Below are 19461 nucleotides of genomic sequence, written 5' to 3'. Positions count from 1 at the left end.
CCAGCCTGCCCCGCGCGCGCGCCACACCGCTGCGTCACATCCCTCCCGCGCTCTGACACCGCCCCCTCCCTGCTGCATTCTTGTTTGGGAACCATGGTCCTAGCCACTCAAATCTTTTTTGGCGCGAGGCAGCGGGTCACGTGGCGCGACTTTCTATCCCTGGAGTGGAAAGGATCTCTATGACTTGAACCGCCTTCTCCCCCCCCATATCTGTGGTTGCGTTCCAGTGACGCCACTGGTCCGGGCCTCCAATCAGATGCGTTGGCGGGCTCAGCACATTCACACCTCTGCTGCTGCTGCCAGATGTACTGGTCCCATCTTCTATGTTGAGCCTACATGTTTGGGGGTGAAGGGGATATAGTCATTGGCGGATTTCCCATTAGGCCCAGGCCTGGGGCAGCATACAAAGGCCCCTGCTCTCTTCCCCACTGATTGATGGGGGAGGGCGTGGGGCCTCTGTAAGGCTTTGGTCCCGCTGCGTCCGGTGGCGCGCGCGGCCGCGGGCCACCAGCTCCTTTCTTCCAATCTGGAGGTCCCCGCTGGCTCCTTCAGACGTGGCTGACTGCGTGCTGTGACGCGTCAGCCGGCCGATGCTGCAAGCTTCTGGTGATCAGAAGCGCTGACGCGTCACGTGGTGCAGCCGTCAGCCAATGAGGAGGGAAGGGAGGCGGCTACCCTGTCTGTGCAGCCGTGCATAGCGCCCCCCCCCCCCTCCTCTGGTGCCAGGAGGGGGGGAGGGGGGCTCCGGGAGTGAGAGAGGGACCGACAGGGGGGGGGGGGACAGCACGAGAGCCCTCCGCTCAAACCACGCCCCCCCGCCACCCCCAGCTCCCGCTCCCTACAGACCGCAGGGAGCGGTCAATTGCCTCTCCACGCGCCGCCTGTCTGTAGTGCGGGCGCGTGGTCTGAGGCAGCGTGCCCTTAGCCTAAGGCCAGGTCCATGGTGCCTTTGCCTGTGCGGAGGCGTGCTCGGCCGTGACATACGTTTGAAGCAGGTGCGTTTTTTGGCCATGGTACCCGCACCCTCCGTGGGCGTGTCTAGGGGTGTGCCAGTGACGCTCACGTGACCTGTCTGTTGCACTGAGAAATTAGTTTAATTGATTTCTCACGCAACGCGCACCCCCTCCTGCTTACGCATGCCGCTTGGATGCGAACAAGTCTGTTCGCTCAGCGTGCGGACGCCTCGGCACGGTCTGCTGTACCATGGCCCCAGCCTAAAGGTCTCTACCTTCTCCTTTGCGCCACCCTCCTCCTGCAGACTACACATGGCGATGCGTTGCCATGACAATGTGATGTCAGATTGCATCGTGTTATCATGAAAACGCGTCGTCACGCAACGTTGCGGCATCATTAGACGCCGCGACTCTGCAGAAAGAGGAAGGCGGCTCTGCAGGAGGAGGCAGCCCGGTGGTTAGTGCCTATGCGCCACAACATTTTAAATCCGCCACTGGATATTGTAATCTGCTTACAGATGGTTTTACAAAAATTAAGACTTGCTTGTTAAAATATTTATTTGGAGGAAAGAAATGAATAAGTAATATTATCAGAGGCTTAATAGTACAACTATCGGCAGACCCTCCAACATTTTACACCTGTTTTCTTTAAAAAAATAAAAATAAACTCACGAAGGGGAAAAAAAACATAAATAGAAGCAAAGAACTATGTGTATAAAATATAAGTAAACATATTACATATCATTAATGGTTTTGTTATAATATAACATGTATATATGTATATCTTTATTTATATAGTGCCATTAATGTCCATAGTGGTTCACAGCAGTAATACACGTGACAATCATATAAATAACAAATAATACAAATAACACAATGTTAATGTTAAAGTTAAAGGAAGAAGTGCTTCAGCCATAACATGCTTCATGACATTTAGGAGAAGGTGTCCCTGCTCCGAAGAGCTTACAATAACATGAGAGCTTTTTTGGTTTTAGCAGTTTTATTATTTTGATTTTCTATATGCAAACAGGTACTCAAGTCAAATAAGCTTTATTGGCATGATAACGAATTCCAGTGTTACTAAGTTAGTGTTGAAGCTTCCAAGCAAGTGATGGTTCAAGACTCGCATACGCCCGTACATGTGGCCCGGCTGGCTGGCCTGGAAATTTGGCAGAGGTTGGACCACAGTTCTATTTTCTGGCTTCTGGGGCCGGGCACTCACTCTGTGGCCAATGCCTCCCTCCGCTGCCTGTTTACCTTGTTGGCACGGGGTGTCGGAAGTTGGGCCCGCCTGGAAGTCTGGTCCAAGTTCCGCATCCACCTGCCTGGCCACTGCATCGAGGCAGGACAAGGGTAGGCCTCTGAGAGGTTGGTGTGAAGGAGAAAGAAAGAAGAGAGTTTGTGTGTACAGTATATGTATATATGTGTTTGTGTGGGTGTATTCATATTCATGCATGTGTTGCTGCTTGCTAAATATTTTGGTCAAAAAAAAAAGGCTCTTCTTCCTTAAAAGGTTGCAGACCCCTGACCCAGGGAGACACTGTTACATGTAATTCACTATATGCAAAAATCACATTACCAAGATTGTACATACACATAGCCCTGTACAATAAGATACTAGCTCAGTAGCACTGTATACCTCTGAGATAATGAGAACACTAAATATTAGAGCAGGGATGCGCAAACTTTTCCCCGTGCGCACCCCTTCCTGCTCTCCTCTACGGCTCGCGCCCCCCCATCCTGCTTGGCCCCGGCGTCAAATGACGCGCGGGATCATGTGATGTCACATTGCCATGGTAACGTGATGTCACGTGATGCTGGGTTACCATGATGACGCGTCGCTAGAAGGTAAGGCAAGTGTGTTATAGAGCTTTTGCGAGGTCCCTCTGCATTTAATTTAAATGCCATGGGGGAGAGCGGGACCTCTGTAACTGATGCGCCCCCCCAGAAAATCTTGCGCACCCCAGTTTGCGCACCCCTGAGCTAATAGCCAGCTCTATTAAGGCTGCGTCCATAGTGATGTGTTCCGGGCGGAGGCGCGCTGAGGCTGAGGGAAAGCGGGTGACATCACGGAGCTGGTTCGCCCTCATTGGGCGAACCGCTCACGTGACCGGCCCTGCGCTCCCTTGAGCGCTTGAAACTAAAAATTGAATAAGACCTACGCTTCCGCACGCTTGCAGAAGCGTAAGCGTGCCCCTGCTAAAGCCGCTCTCATTGAGGCTGCAGGGGCTCAGTGCCGAGCGTGAGCGCGCCTCAGCACGGGTCAGGGCATAAGCGCTGACCCTGGACGCAGCCTTACTTTGGACCAAAATTACTTATCCTGGGATTTGGTCCAATGTGTGTAAGGTGCACTGGTATTCTCAGGTGAATAGATATACTGTATTCACTCACTGCCTCTCTTATATACTACGGTATTACGATTTAACCTAGCTATATTGCTACTAGCCTCCATAAGTACTTATATAAGGATAAGTAAACCTGTTTTATATACTTATCAGTGTAAGACGTTATTGAACACGGATATTTACCATCCCGGTATATACTACTTTCTCCTCCCCCCTTCAAATTTAAAAAAAACTTTATATGATTTGAAGTTTTAAAGTATCTTCACAACTCTGATCTAACAATGAGGTTTAATGTTTAAACTGTCCTGTATAACTAATCTATTTGAGTGTGCACACAATTACGAGGTGTTTGGGGTGATTCTTTCCTCAGTCTTGCAGTTTTGACTAATTATTTAACTGTATATAGCACCCAGATATAGACCTAGAGCAGTCAACACCCTCCACAGCTACAAATGTGAAATAGTGTTACATCATCCAGAAGGGATCCTCAGGCAAATAACAGGTATACAAACAGATACTTTGTTTCAGGAACTGATATAGTTTTTAAATGTATAAACATAAATGTTTTCATAGATGCGTTTGGCACACAAGCTTTGTAGATTTCAAAAGTCTCTTTCTATATGATGTCAGATTCAATAATGAGGTTTGGGGATTTTGGACGGAAAAAAAGGCAAATGAATCACTTAATTTCTGGCATATGAAAATGACTACAATTAAAATAGTAACCAACAAATCCAAGTGGGAACAAGTATAGTGTAAGACTCAAATACATCAACAGGCTATAAAGTAAACTATAAAATCTTCAAAACGCTTAAGCACAATATGCAAAGTGTACCAACTTAATTATAAACAAAGGAACTGCCTATAGATACATTCACCATCTTAGCTGCGATATGATGGCAGATAAAGCAGTTGATCAGCAATCTGACGCCAGAGGCTCCCCGTGACGTCACAACAGCAGCCCCCCCTGGACCTTGCACTTGGCCACTCCCCGGTTGTGCTCAGATGGAGGTGAAGATCAGTAAAGGTAACAGCTCCCAAACCTCTCCCTGAGCAGGTAGATTGCTGGTGCATAGCTCCACTTATATTACTGAGACCTATTAACTGATTGTTCATTTCATTAATGTGCAGCTATTACATATTCCTTGCCCCCCCCCTCAACTCCTGTATGTTGATGAGATCTTTTTTCACTTGACTTTTACATCTGTCTACATAAACCTCTGAGCTGATTGTTAAAAGCCTTCTTCATGATCATATAGAGAAACTCCCATATAATTGAACCAGTTCAATTTCCCATTTATCTGCAGGGTAACTCATGTTTCTTTTTAACTCTACTCTCAAATTGTTTGTGGTCTCCAGTTTTACTGGAGGTTCGTCCTTATTTTATGTTGAGAGCTTTCCCTATGAACTTTGAGAGCCCCCACCTTGGAAAGTACTGTACTTGAAATACTGTTAAAGGGGCTGTCCCTTCTAGGACTAACGTGATCTAATGGTAGTGAGGTGTGTAAAGGATTGAATAAGAAAACAAAAATCAGACCAGTAAGGCTGTTGTTACTAGGGGGGTGGGCAGCTTCCTCCACCCTGATAGGCTGCATTACCCAGCAGCCAATCAGGAGGAGGTATCAGGAGTCCTGTGGGTGGGGCCAAGGAGAGGAGGAAACAGCATAGAGTGGTCAGAGGGGTGTGTGTACAGTTTTGGAACTCTTGCTGTATCTATTGATATCCCCCTCCCATATTCACTAAGACTTCCTTATGTGGGTCTTCACCATGTATATTCTTTGATAGCTGACCGTCTCCCATATTCACTAAGACTTCCTTATGTGGGTCTTCACCATGTATATTCTTTGATAGCTGACCGTCTCCCATATTCACTAAGACTTCCTTGTGTCAGTCTGATACATTCAATCATTAATACCAGCTTCCCATGTTAATCAACTCAGCAATTCTGCATACTCGTTTTTTTATTATATTACTATAAAAACATTTTTTACATAATTTGAACTGTTGAGCTCTGGTGACCCCTCCTTTTGAGAGATACTGGTGTCTTTGCCGGTGTTTATGCTCCCACTTGGGAAATCAAAATGGCAGCCAAATGTAGAGGGTCTTGCACAGGGCCACGACAGATTTCCTGGGGGGAGGGAGGGCCTGTGACTAGGGTAATGACCTTTGTGTGCCTTGCGAGCCTCCCCCTCCCACCTGTGTTGGCGACTTTGCGAGTCCCCCCTTTCCCACCTCATGAACCCACTCGTCTATTCCCCCCCATCTTCCCATGTATTTATCTCTCACCCCCCTATCTCCTTTCACACACTCCCTCCTCCGCTATCACTTAATTACCCCATCTCACTCAATACAGCTCCCGGATTTATCCCCCTCCCCGGACACACACATTCCCCCCTCACCACACACAAAATCCCCCCACAAAAAAAAAATCTCTCTTCTCTCTCTATCTCTATCTCTATCTCTTAATCTCTCTTAATCTCTCTTAATCTCTCATATTATTTGCCTTTCTTAAAATATTTCCATATCACTACTTGATTATCATTATACTGTTTCTTTTCTCCGGGGCAGAGAGAGACCAGTGGGGTCAGAGAGTCCTTCTCAAATCTCCCCCAGCCACTCTGAAACCTCCCTCATATCTCTCCCTGCCCTCCTCCATGCCTCGCTGGCTGCACACAGGCGGGGGGGGGGGGGGGGGGAGATGGTATGCAGCGGCAGAGCAATCACTTGAGTAAGAGCAGGCTGTGAGGAGCTCTAGCTGCAGGCACCGGAAGTTCCGGGTCAGACAGCTAGATGGCGCACCTCCCCTGCAGTCCTGCTCTGAAACATGTGATTCTACTGCCGGTTAATGCACCGATTCTGCGAACTTGAAAAATTCCAGTAACAGGTTCGTGCGAACCGGCTGAATCCCACCACTGCCCCCCCTCCACACACATTAAATATAATACACCACACCCACACTTAATACAATATACCCCCCCACACACACACTAAATACAATACACCCTCCACACACATTCATTACAATATACCCACACACACACACACTAAATACAATACACCCCCCACATACAAACTAAATACAATACACCCCCCACACACATTAAATACAATACACCCCCCACATACAAACTAAATACAATACACCCCCACACACATTAAATACAATACACCCCCCACATACAAACTAAATACAATACACCCCCCACACACATTAAATACAATACACCCCCCACACACATTAAATACAATATACCCCCCCCCACACACACACACTAAATACAATACACCCCCCACACACATTAAATACAATACACCCCCCACATACAAACTAAATACAATACACCCCCCACACACATTAAATACAATACACCCCCCACATACAAACTAAATACAATACACCCCCCACACATTAAATACAATACACCCCCCACACACATTAAATACAATACACCCCCCACACACATTAAATACAATACACCCCCACGACCTACCCTCCACACACACTAAATATAATACACCCCTCCACACACACTAAATACAATACACCCCTCCACACACACTAAATACAATTCACCCCCCACACACTAAATACAATACATCCTCAACACACACATTAAATACAATACAGACTCGCACACTAAATACAATACACCCTCACACACTAAATACAATACAGGCAGTCCTCGGTTATCCGACACAATGCGTTACTCAAAATGGCGTTGGATAGCGAAACGTCTTAAAGTGAAACACGTTTTCCCATAGGAACACTGTTTAAATGAAAGGTTCCGTTCCTGAAGGCATTTTTAACACTAAAATACACCAAATATTTTACGCAGGCAATAAGATATGCAGCACACACATAAATTATATAGTGTATATACTGTATTATATAGTATAATATAACCTAAAATATAATAATATATATTATATAGTATAATATAATATTATATTATATAAAATATATATTATATACACATAAACAACTTTGCAAAGCGTTGTAAGAGCGTTGGATAAGCCGTTTTGGCGTTGTAAAAATGAACATAGGTATGCTTTGCATAGCGTTGGATAAGCCAATCGTTGTAAAGTGAAGCGTTGTAAAACGAGGACTGCCTGTACACCCCCCCCACACTAAATACAATACACCCCAACACACTAAATACAATACACCTCTCTCTCACTTACTCACTCACTCACACACACACACACACACACACACACACACACACACACACACACACACACACACACACACACACACACACACACACACACACACACTACAATACACCCCAACACACTAAATACAATACACCTCTCTCTCACTCACACACACACACACACGCACACACTACAATACTTTACACACACACACACACACACACACACACACACTACACTACTTTCCCCACACACACAAAACACAATACTTCCCCCAACACACACACAATATACAATACCTCCCACAAAATATAATACCCCTCCGCACAAAATACAAACACACACAAAATACAAACACACACTTACCTTGCTGGTGGGCTGTGGTCTCTCCCCAGCTGCTGCAGGCATCTCTCCCACGGCGGGCCTTCTGCTGAGCCTGCCTCTCTCCCACGCCGGGTCTCTCTTCCGCCAGGGCATGCAGAAGCCGGGACCGCCCGGAAGTCGGTCCCAGTTTCTGACGCACACCGGTGAAAGAGAGGGAGGTCCACCATGAGAAAGAGGCCCACTGTAGATAGTGGGAGCCGGGGTCCAGCTGCAATCAGAGGCCCGGGAGCCGGTAGCAGAAGCCAACTTCCAGCATCGGCCGGGCCTAGAAAACTTGTCCCGGCTCTCGCCCCTGTCGGCAGCCCAGGTTTTGCAGGCTAATAGGAAGCCGCGACATCATAGTAGGGATAGCGTTGCAGGTTATTATTGGACGACCGCTGGCACAACCTTTGAAAATCCAGAAAAGAGCACCAGCAACTCTGGTAAGAATCTCAGGAACTGGGGGTTCCCCGAAGCTAAAATAAGAGCGGTCCAGCTCTGGTCAACCCCCCTGGTTTGAATTCTGCAAAATAAAACCTATATGGAAAATTGGCAGGATTGCTGCATTATACCGCTCCTATGTTCCTTCAGACACCCACCCATAAATTCTCCCAGTCCTCCCAGTCCTGTCCCAATAATCCACAAGACACCTCTCATCCTCTCTGGGACCCATCCCATCTCTATCAATGAACCCTTTCGGGGCAGGAAGATCTGTGTCTACTTTCTGTATGCATGTTATTGAAAGACAAGAGATCTCCCCCCCATTCTCCTCAATTCCCCCCCCCCCCATTCTCCTCAATTCCCCCCGCCCCCCCCATTCTCCTCAATTCTCCTCCACCCCCATTCTCCTCAATTTCCTATTGTATGTTGACATGTATGATTTCATACTGTAATGTAATCTATCTACTTTTCGGTGCTGTGAGGGGAACATATCACGAGATTAGCACAATGGTGTAGTAAAAGTGAGGTGTATTATTTTATCCTTTGTCTGTGGAATCAATACCCGGATATTCTCAGTTAAAATTCTTACTATTCTGAGACAATGACGTAACATTTCAAGACACTGCAGGCAGCCATCATACACATTTAATATTCAAACTATTTTAAGAATCGACATATTGTATTAATATTATATGTATATATAGGAATGAAAAAGAAGAGGCTGGCACTCCTGAGGACTATGAATGTGGAAAGTGTTTATAAATACACATCACTGCAAATACGTTTTAGCCAGGCACCCGGGCATCTGTCTACCTGTCTCAGTGAGTGCTCATGAGCTGATTTGTGTGTGTATATTGGTGCCCAGCAGAAAGACGGAGCATCGGTTGGTAAGTATGTGTAAGCCAAGCCACCGATGACTGGAGCAGATGGAACGGGATGGAGCGTAGCCGTAGAAACGGGCTGCGCGTCCCAGAGTTGGCGCAGGGCAGGATAGATGGACAAATGCAGTGCAATGGACCAGGCAGACATGAAGGTCAGGCAGGTGGCAGGCTGGAAAACTGTTTAAACAGGGCAGGAGGAAAGCAACAATGTAGTCAGACAGGCCGGGTTCTGGGGCAGGCAGAGGTCAAAAATGTAGTCAGGCAGGCAGAAGATCAGGCAGCAAGACAGACCGATCCATCGATGCGCTGATAGCAAGGCTGGATGCAAAGGCAAAAGCATATTGATCTGGCAACCAGGAAGTGAAAGTGATCAGCTTATAAAGGAAACCAGGGGGAGTTTCCACGGGGCTGATTGGCAACAGGTGTGAGCAGTGCATAGTATAAAGTATTATGTGAGGGGAGGTATACAGCAACTGATTTTGCCAACACTGCTAGAGCTGCTGCCTAGAATGGCAGAGGTCATGGTTCCTGATTCTGTTGGGCCTGACAGTACCCCCACCTCACAAGGCGTCTTTCAGAAGCTTGAGGATCTGGCTTGTTGAGATAGGCAAAGTGGAAATCCTTTAGGAGGTTTGGGGTGAAAACATTTCTCACTGGTTCCCAGGATCTTTCCTCTGGACCACATTCAGGTACTGGAGCTGTCCTCAATTTCTCCAGGAGTTGAGAATTTTTGCTACCTTTGAACGTGTACAAAAAGTGTCCCAATCAATGGTTTCAAAAGAGAAACATGAAATATTTTTTATGAGCTGGAGACGGAAAGCCACAAAACTGAACTGCAATGATGGCCGATTGATTATAATATGCTGGGTAAAATAGTGGAGATATTGCTCCAAGGTCTGATTCAAGGGTTCTGTTTCTCCATTGGACTGGGGATGATATGCAGATGACAGCTAAATCTTGATTGCCAACAGAAAGCTTGTCAGAAAAGGGATGAGAACTGGTCTCCTCGATCATAGATCACCTCAGGGAACCCTTACAACCTGAAAACTCCCTCCATGAAGAGATTAGCAGTTTCATTAGCTGACAGAAATCTCTTAGCACGTATAATGTGTGCCACTTTAGTCAATCAGTCCACGACTATCAAAATAGTATTGAAACCCTGAGAAAGTGGGAGTTGCACAATAAAGTCCATAGAAATTGAACTCCATGGCCGCTTCAGGATAGGTAATGGTTTGAAAATAACATACGGTTTAGAACGAGGTATCTTATTGCGGGCACAGACCACACACAACCAAACATACTGTACAAAACTAAGGCCAAGTATAGGCCACCATTACTGGCACAAAATGAGTTCTTTTGTTTTCCTTATTACCGTGTGACCAGCAGTCACAGAGTCGTGTTGGGTTATCAGGGTTTTCAACCAGATACTGCCAGGTGGAATATAGAGGATACCTTTAAAGAACAAACAGACCTGTTTCTTCTGGAATGGTGCTGCCAGAGATTGGTGAATGGACTGCACATAAGTGTCTGTGTTAGTCACTTGCTGGATTCATCTTTTCAGATTAGTAGCTGCCTGAAAATTCCTCTTTTTCGGGACACAACTGTTTTGACACAAGAAGTGGTCACTGATTGGTTCGCTTCAAATTCCATCTAGATGGAAAGTGTTAAATAATAAAAATAATAATAATAATATTCCACGTATTATTATTTCTTGTTCAGAAAGATTCAATACTTCAGAAGATGATTTTCCAACACAGTCAATTTATTCTTTACATATAAAGGACACTAGATGGCGCTCAAACACTATACCTATGTGCAAATAACAGTGAAATAAACAATCAATTAAAATAAAACAAATTATATATAAACTTCACCGTGCAATAAATAAAGATAAAAACACTCAAACCCTTGTAGGACTGTTTCAGGGTCCACACTCAAAGTACAATGGAACGGAACCAGGGGAGCGTCAATATCTGAAAAAATATATACAAACTACCATAGTGTATACTGTATATAAAGCAACATATAAACGGTAGGGCTCCAAGGAGCAACAGAGTGCTGGATTAAGGAATATAGTCCATAAACAGCATATACTTAGGGAGAATGATATCCCAGAAGAGAGACAACAGAGCCAAGAATAAAAAAGCCAAATCAAATTTATCCGGAAATGGTAAAATTCAAGGCTTACAAGATACCAGATTCAAACAGGCGTGGGTGACAGGTTTAAAGATGGAACGCCGAGTCGCGACCTCGTGGACCTCCTGCACGTCTGACTTCTCCACCGGTATCTCCTGTCAATTTATTCTTACAATGTTACGTACAAACGAAAGTTTAGTCAATGATGGCAAACATGTGATTCTGATGTTAATTCATAGAACAAAGGACTCATTGTTCACTCACATGCAGCTTAGATGGTACATGCAGCTTAGATGGTGTGTCCTTGAGGAGGGTCCAGGGAAAGAGACATACTTGCTGAGAGCAACTCATAGTTATAGATCACTAATTCCGTCCCCTTTCTCCTTGTGGTGGCTTTGGACAAAGAACTTTCAAACTACTGCAGGCTCAGATTTCCTACCAGGCCTTTACTAAGCCAACCCCCAACATCTGCTATGCATCCGACCTCACTTAGGATTCAGTTCCCTTTGTTACATAAAAATTCAAAATCCTACAACATATTCTCAATGCAATTGTCTTGATATAAGTTCTCATTCATATATGGGCCGGACAAATCGCAGGAAGAAATTTCCATCGTTGGACAACGATGGTACTCAACTAGATTGCAAGCAAAATTAAAAAACCAAGACGACAACCAAAAGTAAGATGGGAGGATGCAATCAGAAAATGTGTTGGAGCAACTTGGAGGACAGAATCTGGCAATCACAGTACCTGGAGGATTATTGGGGAGGCTTTCATCCCACGGTGGATCAACAACGGCTGAAGATGATGATATATACACTACATTTTATAACTCAAAACATTCCTGTAAGAATTCAAACTCCTAAACTCAGATTTTAAAACAAAGGATGGTCTGAGACAAAAAGTTATCAACCAAGTGTAGCGCACTTTCCCCCACCCCCTGGGAGATTGTAAGGATCCGCGCTGCGGGTATACCCGCTTCCAGCGCCTCCTTACCTTTATTACAGGCCGTCTGGGCTTCCCGGCAGCGTCCCTCGCCACTGGCGGCTGCCCCCGCACATCCCGGTTGCGCGCGTCACCCCTACGGGCGTGCGCGGGCCCAGGCCGCCATTAGTTGGCGCTGGGCATCAGACTCCACCCCCTCTGATGCGGCGCACGCATCTTGCGTGTCTCTGCCCCTGCCCCGTCAGCTCTGCCTTCCAGGTCCCTCTTCTCCACCTGACCCTTCCCCTGTCCGTCCCTCCGCTCCTCCCCTTGCTCAGACCACTCCCAAAGCCTCTGGTAATTCTCTCTTATCTGGGTCTTACTCGGGCCGCTCCGCTGTCCTCCCCTCACTCTGATTGGTCCCAAACTCTCACACTTTGCTCTCCTATCAGGTCCTTCTTCGGGCCGCTCCTCTGTCACTCCCCTTCCCCTGATTGGTCCCAGCCCACCCTATTTAGTTCCCCTTCACCATTTCCTCTTTGCTCTGCATAGTTTCTGTACCTTGGTGCTGTCTGCTGTTGCCTGGCCTCCCTTGTCTTACAGTGTCCGTTCCTGTCCCTGGAAATTCTGCTGACCACCCTGGATTTGACCTTTTGCTTTGGACTCTACTACGCTGCTCTCTGGAACCCTTTGGATTTCGCTTTGGACTTTCTACGCTGCAGACTTCTACAACCCCTGGACACGGCTCACGGACAATCGACTACGCTGCTCTCTCCAATCCACGACCATTGGCTTATGAACTTTACTCTTCTTTGCCGAAGCTGTCAAGTACGGTATCATTTCTATTTTTGTTTACCCGGACCATCTACGCTACTTCCACACTCCGGCCGTGCCCCCTTTTACTGTTAGGTGTGTGGTATTACTCCATTCCACCTCAGTCCCGGTGTCTCGTCTGGCTTGTGGGCAGGCCGAGCGTTACATTATGCAGAGCCCAACAGACCCAGACCCCCCTGAGGTGGAAGATACCTTAACCACCATTTCCAAACACTTTAACTTTTTGGATAACCAAGTCTCTTCCCTTAACCAGCAAGTTAATACCCTCTCTCTTCAGATTCCCCAGGGCAATGTTCCCACTTCCTCTTCCATAGTATCCCGTGAAGGAACAGGGTCCTCGGAGTTGCGGATTCCTACGCTCAGTAAATATGCAGGGGATCCACTTGCATGCCGCGGTTTCTTAAACCAGTGCGAGATACAATTCGAACTGTCACCTTCTCGCTTCCCCACGGATCGTACTAAGGTAGCTTATGTGTATTCCCTTCTCACCGGGGACACCTTGGCCTGGGCTTCACCAATCTGGGAGTTGAAACCTGAACTCACTTACAACTTTTCTAATTTCAAAGGAGAATTTCGTTTAGTCTTTGACACCCCAGGACGCAGTGATATGGCGGCGTCCTCCTTGTTCCATATTTCGCATGGTCGGAGATCATTGGCACGTTACGCTCTGGTGTTCCGGACTATCGCAGCAGAGACTGATTGGAACGATGGAGCTCTCTCCACCGCCTTCTGGCAGGGGCTTCCGGAAACCTTAAAGGACGAGTTGGCGGCTCGTGAAAGGCCATCCTCACTAGAGGCCTTAATCGCTCTGTGCGTTCGGGTGGATCAAAGACTTCTGGAGAGGCGGGCTGAACGTCAACGTCCTCGTACTGCTATTTCTTTGATTTCTAATTCCAGATCTCCTCTCCCTGTACTGCCCACATTGGAAGCTCCGGAACCCATGCAACTGGGCACTCATCACCTTTCTTCTACGGAGTGACTACGTCGGAGAAATTAGGGCCTGTGCTTCTATTGTGGTTCTCCTGGGCACATCCTGCCACGTTGTCCTTTGAGGCCAGGAAATGCCAACGCCCAGTCAGGTATGGGGGAATCTCACTGGGTACCATCTCTGCTTCCCCTTCTCCATCACAGCGTCTTCCTAAACGACTTCTATTATCGGTCCTCCTAAAGCACGCCAACATCCAGACCCCTGCTCAGGCCTTCCTTGATTTCGGTTCCGGAGGGAATTTTATAAATCAGGCGTTTGCTACCCTGCACAACATTCAAATCCGGGAGAAGGCCTTTCCGGTCGGATTAGAGGCTATTGATGGTCGACCACTGCAGCCAGCTTTTATTACCTTGGAGACACTTCCCCTAGAACTTTCCATGAATGATGGACATTGTGAAATTATTTCCTTTGATGTTATACACTCTCCTTCGGTTCACATCATCCTGGGTCTACCATGGCTGCAATTACACAATCCCATTATCAATTGGACTGCTGAAGTTCCTGTTCTATGGAGATCCTCCCAAGTAGAAGTGTCTGCTCCGCCCGCTGCGGTACTGGCTGTCTTGGAGACCTTGTCCCCACAGGACGTCACCCTTCCGGACGTCTATTCGGAGTTCCTGGATGTCTTCAGTAAGGCCAAATCCGAGGAGCTTCCCCCTCATCGCCCTTTCGACTGCCCGATTGACTTAATTCCGGGTGCCCCATTTCCCAAAGCTAGGTCTTATCCGTTATCGTTACCTGAGACTGAAGCCATGTCCGAGTATATCTCTGAAAATCTTTTAAAGGGCTTCATTCGGAAATTTAGTTCTCCCGCTGGAGCAGGATTCTTTTTTGTAAAGAAGAAGGATGGGACGCTTCGCCCGTGCATCGATTTCCGTGGCCTAAACAAAATTACCATCAAAAATCGCTACCCTTTGCCTCTTATTCCAGAACTCTTCGATAGGCTGCAAGGCGCGACCATTTTCTCCAAACTTGACCTACGAGGAGCATACAACCTGATTCGCATCCGCAGTGGAGACGAGTGGAAGACCGCGTTCAACACACGCAGCGGTCATTATGAGTACCTGGTGATGCCGTTCGGGCTGTGCAATGCCCCTGCAGTCTTCCAAGACTTTATGAATGAGGTTTTTTCGTGACTTATTGAACTCTTGTGTGATTATCTACTTGGATGATATCCTTATTTTTTCACAAACCTAGAAGAACACATTCGTCATACCAAGATGGTGCTCTCTCGCCTACGGGCCAACAAGCTCTATGCCAAGATACAGAAGTGTGTCTTTCACCAATCCTCCACTACCTTCCTGGGGTACATTGTCTCGGATCAAGGCTTCACCATGGATCCAGAGATGCTCAATTCCATACTCAAATGGCCTCAACCTAACTCCTTAAAAGCGATCCAGTGCTTCCTTGGCTTCGCAAATTATTACAGGAAATTTATTGCTGGCTTTTCTACCTTGGCGGTACCCATTACGGCCCTTACCAAGAAAGGGGCCGATCCATCCTCTTGGCCCTTGGAGGCCACTCGGGCCTTTGAATCTCTTTAAAAAAGCCTTTGTCTCAGCTCCTATTCTGCGACATCCCGTCCCCACCCTCCCCTTTACTTTGGAAGTTGACGCTTCCGACATAGGAGCTGGCGCGGTTCTCTCTCAAAGGATCACCCCCGAAGACAAATTACACCCCTGTGGTTTTTTTTCTAAAAAAAATTCTTCTGCAGAAAGAAATTACGACGTGGGGAATAGGGAATTGTTAGCCATCAAGATGGCTTTACAAGAGTGGAGACATCTCCTGGAAGGAACAAAGGAACCCATTTCAATCCTGACGGACCACAAAAATCTTTCTTACATTGAAGGTGCTCGTTGCCTTGGCCCTCGTCAAGCTCGTTGGGCGCTGTCCTTTTCAAAGTTTAACTTCACCATCTCTTATATTCCTGGGACAAAGAATATCAAGGCGGATGCATTGTCCCGCCAGTTTATCACTGAGGATAAGTCACAAGATATCCCGGAGAATATTCTTCCCCCCCAATTGTTTATCTCTGCCGCTTCCTTTGACATTTTAGATAAGATTTTGGAATCTCAAACACAGGTCCCTGAAGGGTTGGAAGTCCCCGATGGTCGTCTTTAAGCAGCTCCGTTTTTATCTCAAAATTTTGGAATGGGGCCATTCCTCCAGATCTGCTGGCCATTCCGGGTTTAAGAAGACCAAGGATTTGATTAATCGAACCTTCTGGTGGCCCAACATGTCAAAGGACATCAGAGCCTTCACCTCTTCGTGCCCAGTCTGTGCACAAAATAAGTCTGTCCGTCAAAAACCTCCCGGTCTTCTACAACCTCTCCCGGTTCCGGACCGTCCTTGGAGTCACATTTCTATGGACTTCATCGTGGATCTTCCCCCGTCTAATGGTAAGACTACCATTCTTGTAATTGTCGACAGATTCTCCAAGCAAGCTCATTTTTTCCCCCTCAAGGGTCTACCCAATTCCTGCACTTTGGCTGACATTTTTGTAAAGGAAATTTTCCGCATTCATGGTGTCCCGTGGTCCATTGTCTCAGATCGGGGTACTCAATTTGTTTCTAAATTCTGGTGTGCATTTTCCCAGAGGTTGGGCATTACCCTTCTTTTTTCCTCAGGCTACCACCCCCAAACGAATGGGCAGACTGAACGTATGAACCAGTCCCTTGAACAGTATTTGCGTTGTTTTTCTTAGGACTCTCAGGATAATTGGGCTGAGTTACTTCCTTGGGCAGAATTCGCAATCAACTCTCTCAAAAACGAGTCTACTCAAGAATCACCGTTTTTTTTTATAAACTACGGATTTCACCCTACTCGTCTTCCCTTGCTTCCTTCCAGGTCCGGAGTTCCGGCAGCAGATGAGAGGGTATCTTCCTTACAGGAGTCATGGAAGAGGATTCAAGCAGTTCTTCAAATATCCGTGCTAAGGCAGAAAAAACAAGCAGATAGGCTCCGTCAGGAGGGCCATAAGTTCATTCCTGGAGAGAAGGTCTGTCTTTCTTCAAAAAATATCAAATTGAAGGCCCCAACCCCTAAATTGTCTCCCAGGTTCCTGGGCCCTTTCTCTATACTGAGACAAATTAATCCTGTGGCCTACCAACTTCGACTGCCTCCTTCTATGAAGATTTCACCTGTATTTCATGTTTCTCTCTTGAAACCATTTTTCTAAGACAAACGGTTCGCTCATCCCTCTCTTTGGCCTCCCCCCCCCCATTGTACCTGGACAACAGGAGTTTGAAATCCAGTCTATCATTGACTCTCGCATCTCCAGGGGCAAACTTCAATTTTTGGTCCACTGAAAGGGATACAGACCTCAGGATTGTTCTTGGGTTTCACATGCGGTTGTTCATGCTCCATCGCTACTTAAACATTTTCATCAAAAATTTCCCCTCAAACCTTGGTTGGTTCGTCCGGAGTCCGACCCTCGAGGGGGGGGTATTGTAAGGATCCGCGCTGCGGGTATACCCGCTTCCAGCGCCTCCTTACCTTTATTACAGGCCATCCGGGCTCCCCGGCGGCGTCCCTCGCCACTGGCGGCTGCCCCCGCACATCCCGGTCGCGCGCGTCACCCCTACGGGCGCGCGTGGACCCAGGCCGCCATTAGTTGGTGCTGGGCGTCAGACTCCGCACCTCTGATGCGGCGCATGCATCTTGCGTGTCTCTGCCCGAGCCCCGTCAGCTCCGCCTCCCAGGTCCCTCTTCTCCACCTGACCCTTCTCCTGTTCGTCCCTCTGCTCCTCCCCTAGCTCAGACTACTCCCAAATCCTCCGGTACGTCTCTCCCACTCTCCGCCTCCTCTGACGCGGCGCACGTACCTTGCACGCCCCTGCCCCATCAGCTATGCCTCCCAGGTCCTCTTTCCCTTTCTGTTGCTTCCCTTGTCCGTCCCTCCACTCCTCCCCTTGCTCAGACCACTCCCAAAGCCTCTGGTAATTCTCTCTTATCTGGGTCTTACTCGGGCCGCTCCGCTGTCCCTCCCCTCACTCTGATTGGTCCCAAACTCTCACACTCTGCTCTCCTATCAGGTCCTTCTTCGGGCCGCTCCTCTGTCACTCCCCTTCCCCTGATTGGTCCCAGCCCACCCTATTTAGTTCCCCTTCACCATTTCCTCTTCGCTCTGCATAGTTTCTGTACCTTGGTGCTGTCTGCTGTTGCCTGGCCTCTCTTGTCTTACAGTGTCCGTTCCTGTCTCTGGAAATTCTGCTGACCTCCCTGGATTTGACCTTTTGCTTTGGACTCTACTACGCTGCTCTCTGGAACCCTTTGGATTTCGCTTTGGACTTTCTACGCTGCAGACTTCTACAACCCCTGGACACGGCTCACGGACAATCGACTACGCTGCTCTCTCCAATCCACGACCATTGGCTTACGAACTTTACCCTTCTTCGCCGGAGCTGTCAAGTACGGTATCATTTCTATTTTTGTTTACCCGGACCATCTACGCTACTTCCACACTCTGGCCGTGCCCCCATTTACTGTTAGGTGTGTGGTATTACTCCTTTCCACCTCAGTCCCGGGGTCTCTTCTGGCTTGTGGGCAGGCCGAGCGTTACAGAGATATGGCGGCTACTGTGTGTGTGCGTTACTTGTTGCTAACAGGAGGTCTGAGCCTCCGTTGCTGGGAGCCTGGGTGTACCTGATCCGTTTGGTGACAGCGCCTCCACCTGCGCAGGATCCTAACAGTCTCAAATAACCCCATCACAGGACAATGTACTCGATAACACACAACAGGATAGGGTATAACGATATTTACTAAGCACAACTGATAACACACATATATTATACACCCACACCGTATAGTACATATAGCAATAGTCCCACACTGTATTACCACAGTACCTGTGTGTCCCAGTGCCCGGCCCACAATAGGCACTCCCACCACAAGTGTGTGCGACAGCTCTGCCCATGACTAACGTATGTAACGTTGGTGCACTTGATGATACCAGCACCCGGTAGCGCCATCGTCGTCAGCGACGAGTCCGCCTCACCCAGTCCCACGCCATCGTCGTCAGCGACGAGTCTGCCTCCACGTTGGGTGGTGTCCAGCAGGAGTGTCCCACCATGAAGATAGTCTCTTATCTGTGGGTGGTGATCTGGTCCCAGACCACCTTGATGCCAGGTTGCAGCATGCCCTGGCTATGTCCCTCACACTGGTACTACAGGGGCAGTGTCCCTATCTAATGGGCCTGTCCCTGCAGCAATCACAAACTGAGGGGAGTCGGGGCCTAAGGGGGTCTCTGGCCTAGTGCAGGTGTCACAGACGCCCTGCACACACGACCTACCCTTTTCTTGTCCCAGCTCCGACTAGTGTGCTCCTAGCGCAGGGGAAGTGTGCTTCCTCTGCAGGGGAAGGCTCGTGCCCTATTGGCTGGATCTCGCCATGTGAGCTGCAGCCACAGGGGCTGCTGGGGCTTGTAGTGCCTGCAATGG

General features: G+C 47.8%; 1 protein-coding gene across 1 annotated transcript in view; it reads left to right on the top strand.

Moving 5' to 3' along the window:
* Window positions 1–6042: 6042 nt before the first annotated feature.
* The window catches only part of FBXO39 (F-box protein 39), a 58003-nt gene continuing 44584 nt past the window's right edge, over window positions 6043–19461 (top strand). Inside the window, exons 1-2 of the mRNA XM_075594461.1 lie at window positions 6043–6182; window positions 7852–8262. The gene's annotated coding sequence lies outside the window, so the exon portion shown is untranslated. The remainder of the gene's footprint in view (window positions 6183–7851; window positions 8263–19461) is intronic.

The sequence above is a fragment of the Ascaphus truei genome, chromosome 3, assembly GCF_040206685.1.
Source record: "Ascaphus truei isolate aAscTru1 chromosome 3, aAscTru1.hap1, whole genome shotgun sequence".
NCBI lineage: Eukaryota > Metazoa > Chordata > Amphibia > Anura > Ascaphidae > Ascaphus > Ascaphus truei.
The sequence above is the reverse complement of the archived record's forward strand: the minus strand, read 5'-3'. Positions and strand labels throughout refer to the sequence as shown.